A 6,236-nucleotide genomic window follows, 5' to 3' on the forward strand; every position below is an offset into this window, starting at 1 on the left:
AGATGAGGGACAGGAACCAAAACAGGAAGTTCCTGATGGATGTTAGAAACAACTTTTTTCCCCTGAGGACAGCCAAGCAGAGGAGCAAGTTGTGGAGAGAGGTTGCGAAGTCTCCACCCTTGGAGATTTTCAAGACAATCTGGTCTGATCTCATGTCTGACCCTCCTTTAGGCAAGGGACTGGACCAGAGACCTCCCTCGGTCCCTTCCAGCCTGAATGATTCTATAATTCAGATAATGTTTGTTGCTATAGAAGTCATATGTCTAGTTTCTGAAGCAATCTGAGATGACCTCTCAATTTTCCCCTACACAAGGATGAAGTTCCAAGATCCAGTGATTCACTTACTGTTCTATCTCCCTGTGAATGCTGTAGGTACAGGCAACATATGCCTCCTTATTCACATTTATCTGTGTTACTTAGATGGTTTCTGCTTGGAGCTGAAACATGTCATCCTTAGTCTTTTCATCTGACACAAACTACTTAGAAACATTTTAAAATAATTAACTGAATGAGTATATGCAAAATACAGGAATAGTTGTGCATGTATGAATACAAGTAAGCTGAAGTCTGGTTGGGAAAAGTTCAGAAGACATCAGTAGAAGGCCTTTTATCCAGGAAAATAGACAAACCCGGTGATTATTACAGTGATACTCCTAAATTCTGACTATCATAGTAATGTTTAAATTTCAGAATTCCAACACCACAGCATGCTATAAAGTCAAGATGATTAACTGTTGAGCAGGTCTCTTTCCTGTCTTGACCCCTAGGTCTCTTCAATATAAATGTTCACAACAACTCACTTCTGATAATAACATGCAGTTTGTGAAACTAAATGGACAGGGTTAGAGAATCTGTAAATCTCTTTAGAACTAAAGACAGAAGTCTATTTACCTCTGATTTCAGTGAGTATTAAGTGTGTGAATATCTGTATACACAGCAGTTTAGGTTTAACAGTTATATGTACTTTCAGTAGCTGATGCAAACTATCATACTGAGAACCAGAAGAGTTCAAAAATCATCAATCGTATCTCAAAATATATGAAACTTACTTTAAATTTGTAATCTGAAAAAACTGTACAACTGACTGGCCTTTTCTTTGCTGACTTCTCTGCAAGTTCGTATCACAGATTAAGCCGAGTTTTTAGCTTTCTCTTCAGCCACGAGAGAAACCCATTTTTATTCTTTTTAACATGGAAGATTACAATCTTATGTAATTCATTTCAGGAGCTGGAACTTCAAAAAGGCAGAAGATAAAACATTTTAAGACTTGCATTTGAAAAATTAGAGTTAGGAGCAAATTCTTATTAATTAAAGCTAGTCACATATTATCAACAAAGGCTGTAAACAACTCCAAATCTTTTGTGCATGAAACAAAACAGAAAAAAGGTACGCTATGTAGTTGACTTCTTTTTCCCACACACAAATAGAAAACCTCTAAATGCATCAGCATCTGGGTCATCTGGCTCCAGCAATGTACAGACACAGGAATGTACAGTCAAAAACTGAGGAAGGAAGGTACCTATTTTTCTAACAGTAGCAGCACTGAAATAGATACATGTCTTAATTCTGCTAAAAGATTATGAGTGATTTAAAACATGGTAATGTTCCATTCTCCAGTTCCTACTCCATACCACCAACTGTGATGATATAATTTTATGCCTATAATATTTCCCTTTAAATTTTCATTGATAGTTGTTTTTTGTTGAACACTGACCAAGCTAAAACCAATCAGCACATCAAACATTCAACCAACAGAATAACACAACGAGAATCAAAATCAGTGACTGGATGAAGAGAGACTGCTATTCAGTGTCCACCTTTTAAGTTAACCTGAACTGCTCTCCTATTTATTGTGTTTACATCGTTTCAGCTGAGAAACAAGGTAGAATGGGTATGCATATAATACTAACTGGGCAAGATGACAAATGGTCAGTTTGGAGATCAAGAATCTCACCAATTCAAGACAAAGATCACCAGTCTCAGGTGGTTTTTTTGTGAATAAAATAGTTCTGCCTCTGAAATGAAAGTCCCACAGGATACCTCTTTGGACTGTTACTAGGATAAAAGGCAACATGTAGATCCTTCCTGTTTAATCCAGCCTTTTCAGTGATACTCTTGCACCTCCACTAAGGCACTGTTAGTTCAGGAAGTACTCATATTCTGCTGTTCAGCTGTATCTTCTCAACCAGGGCTGATATATGTTATAATTGAGCATCTCGGGCACCAACTGGACATCATTCTATGTATATTCCACCTCCTGTCACTTTTACTAAGGGTGGGACATATGCCAGCATAAACGAATATGAATTTTGAAGAGATGTTATGCAGTGCTATTGAGCTGCATGAGGTATGACATACATACAGTTGGTGGTAGGGGGTTCTGCGATCTGTGTGCTTTCTCTATTGCCTGTCTAAATCCTCTAAAAAAAAGAGAGTTTACAATTCTTGATTTTAAAAACAAGTTGTCAGAGGTTACAGACAGCAGCAAATATACTACATGGCAGCAATACAGTACTAGGTGGCAAAATGCTTTTCTTCAAAGCAAGAATTGGAGCAACTCCTTCATAATAATTGGAAGTCAGCTCTAGGAAAACCTATTTACAAATTTAAAGATAGGCAGCACCAGTAATTTACTGCTGTCTGATATGGAGTGCCAGGTACTCCAGTAATACCACTCGGGATGGTTCTATAATGGCAGATGGCATTGTAAGTGCTCAGTGTGTGCCTGAAAAGGACTCTCAGTTGTTTTGTAACATTCTTTTCATAATGCATCTTAATCTCCTTGTTTAGATAATGAGACATAAAATGGCAATAGAGTTTACAATGAATAGCAGGAGGCTAACTTCAGGTTGAGTTTATTTACTAGACGAGACATGTAAAACCCACCTGCTTTTCATCAAGTATTCTATTTCAAGCCTAAATTGCAGGAATCTTCTCTGTAGTACACTCCAGACAGTACAGACAACAAACAATAAGGTAGGCTGGAGGCCACACGAGCCAGACTGTCAGGCTTGGCTGGTTTGCCAGGTCAATGGCAGTAGCAGCTTTTTATTCCTCACTGTCAACAGCCTCTCCTTGACCGCTTTATCTTTTCCCCCCTGTGCTCTACCTGGAGAGGATAACGTTTGTGTCTATCTGCACATAAGCACATATGAAACTAGTATGAAACAAGACCATTCCAGAGGATGTAAAAAAGTTAAAATCCATCTATTTTTTGAAAAAAGGTCCTTCCTATCCTATGCTACTATAGCTTATCTCATGTACTGCTGAGATTGAAGAGGGCAGGCTTTTGACCCTACCAGGTTAAATCTTATGCACATGCTTGTCAACTCTGTAGAGACAGGATCACTTTGAAGTCAAGAGCACTATTCATACACACATTTAAGCTAATTGGTAGGGGTTTGCTGCATCAAAAGCCTTCAAAGGTGCCAAGTTTGATGGGGAAGCAATGAACAGTATTGTGGGAAAATAGCACACTTGTGATAGAAAGTAGAAGTCTGTGCTAAATGGCTATCATATGAAAACTCAGAAGTCCAACTGTGGAGAAAGACTACAACTATGGATACAGTATATTGAAACAGTTGGATATAAAAAAAGTATTCCAACTAAAATGTCTAAAGACTCTTCAAAACATTCTGATTTGTTTGGGCTTTTTTGTGACATGCATAATAAACATAGAAATAAAAGGAAGTGGTTAGAATGGATCTGTATGAGTAGCACTGTCAGTTGGAAATAACAGCATTCTGGAAGATCTTGGCTCAATCCAAGGAGATATCCTGTACAGCCCATTTTCACTTAGGGAAAAAAAAAAAAAAAGAAAAAAAAAAAAGAGCAAATCACTGTTTTACCTCAGCTTTGTCAACTGCACGCAGCCTGTATTGAATGGAACTGCCTATGACCATTCTGAAATATTGCAGTTTATGATCATTCAGTACCACATATAATTTAACTCAGCTTTTGTTTATTTAATGAGATACTCAGCTTCCTCCACACCGAGATGACAAGAACAGCCAGCCTGAAAACCAGCATCTTAGTGGCTCAAAAAGCAGCATGGCCAGATTTATGAGGCAATGTTCAAGAAGAGGGTTTTTTTAAAATGAAGATTTTGTAATGACTTCCTAATAGACACACAATAAATGCTGTATTTTGTAACTTTTTGATTTTGGTGAACAAGAAGGACGAATTTCAGGGTAAATTAAAGTATTCTGATGCATGATAGGTTAGAATCTGTCCAACAGCTACATTCCTTCCTGTTTCTACAACCCAAGGAGGAAATTAATTTACTGATATGAAACTACTCCCAAAGCCAAAGGATCATATGACTTGAGGCAGGACTGTGCTCAAAGTTACTACTATGATCAATTTTCATCACATTTATACAGAACTGTAGAATCAACGATTCCCAACTTTTCTGAACCTGAGTTTCCTTGCTGATGACTCCTCCTCCTTGCCCTGCTGCCTCTTCCCTTTCTGTCTTCCTTTCCTGATCCCCAACCAAGGATCACTGTCCACTGCTTAATTCTTCTTACCAGCATTAGGTGTGTCAGAGAAGGGCCCAGCAACTAAGCCTGACTGTCTCAAACTACAGCTTTTCAGAATCACTTATATCCTCAGTCCTGGCATGACAATGCAGAGAAATGCACCATGCAGGATTATTAGCTTGGGCACTGCACTACTCTTCACTTGCAATGCTTCTCAGCAGTTAAGGATTACAAACAAGATGTCTAGGTAAAATGGACTGCAGAACATCCAAGAGAGAATAATTAAAAGGAAAAAAAAAAATAGCACATATGACAGTTCTCAAGGCACAACGAGAAATTACAAAAATGAAAAAAACCCACAAACCGAAAACATCAAAAGGAGAGAAGGGACTCAATCAGCTCTTCAGTCAAAGAGAAGAGTTGAAAATATGTGGGAAAGGCAGCAATGTTTGCCTTCCACAGTATTAATTAACACAGCTTTAAAGCAAACAAAAAACTCAAAGAGATTGTCAGATCTTTGCTGGTTGCTCAGGTGCTGCCTTGGGTTTTCATTAGCACATGCAAACACACAGAGACTGGTTTTACCAGGCAAACAATCTAGGTAACCAAATTCTAAATCTGGATGTTACAAGTCTCTAGACATAAATTTGCTCAGTTTTATAATTTTCACACTTAATGAGGCTTTGAAAAGTAAGTATAAATGCATGGACAGACAGCTTATTTGGTTAGCAGAACATTCCCTATCTCACAGAGTTTTTACCCAGAATACTAATGTACACTATTTTAAATGATATGAATCATTATAGATACTGATAGGATTTTCATACATTCTATGCACTCTCAAAAATGTAATTTATATCTGCATCATCTAGTATAGCTGGTTGCAGCAGAAGATATTAAGAAACTGTCAATTGCATTCAACAATTATGTGTATATTTGGTTGTCCAAGCTAACAGACTAGTGTGGCACTTAGTGCTATGTACACCCTATGTATGTTCCTGTCAATATAATTTAATTGTAACTAAACCAACAGTTTTTAGTAAGCCCTTTTTCCACTTCAAGCAGGGAGAGCGATGAGGTTACAGACTTCTAAGACTTGATGAAAGAGGAAGCAGATTAAATGCTTGGCATCATAAAGGAGGAAGGACTACCAGATCCAAGACTGCCCTTGCCATAACTGTCATTTGCTCAGAAATGCCTGTTACATGCACCACCAAAATCTCCACATTAAAAAGTTTAATATCCTGCAGTAAAAGCATATCTAACTGGAGACACATGGAACTAGGACTTATTAAAGTAGTTGACTTTCTGTGCTTATCTTTAAATTTGGTTCTTAAAAAAAAAAAAAAAGGGCTTTAGTTCATGAAAATTGTTTACTGCCTTAAAAAACCCCCTATGTATAAAACTTAAGTAGGCTGCGTGACTGATTTCTTGGCCCCATCTGTTTGTAGCCTGTTATATTATTTACTGCAGTTCTTAAGAATTGATTTTACTCATGCGTGATCAGAAGTACAGCTGTTAAGGGCCGCAGTTCAAATCAACTACTCAGCTTGGTTTGTGTCACACTGAAGTATTTTCACCCCAAGGGCGTAAAATACAAGCCACAGGTTTTTGTTTAAGACTAAGGCTTACCCTCCGTGACAGACTCGATCACGGATGATACTCTCGGTTATAAAGCGGTGCCTTTATACAGGCGCTGTTGCCCCATGCCAGGCCCCGCCCGCCGGCCCTGCCTGTTGCCTAGAGACCAGGGGC

This window comes from Tyto alba, unplaced genomic scaffold (assembly GCF_018691265.1).
Source record: "Tyto alba isolate M040663 unplaced genomic scaffold, T.alba_DEE_v4.0 Super-Scaffold_13, whole genome shotgun sequence".
NCBI classification, from domain to species: Eukaryota; Metazoa; Chordata; class Aves; order Strigiformes; family Tytonidae; genus Tyto; species Tyto alba.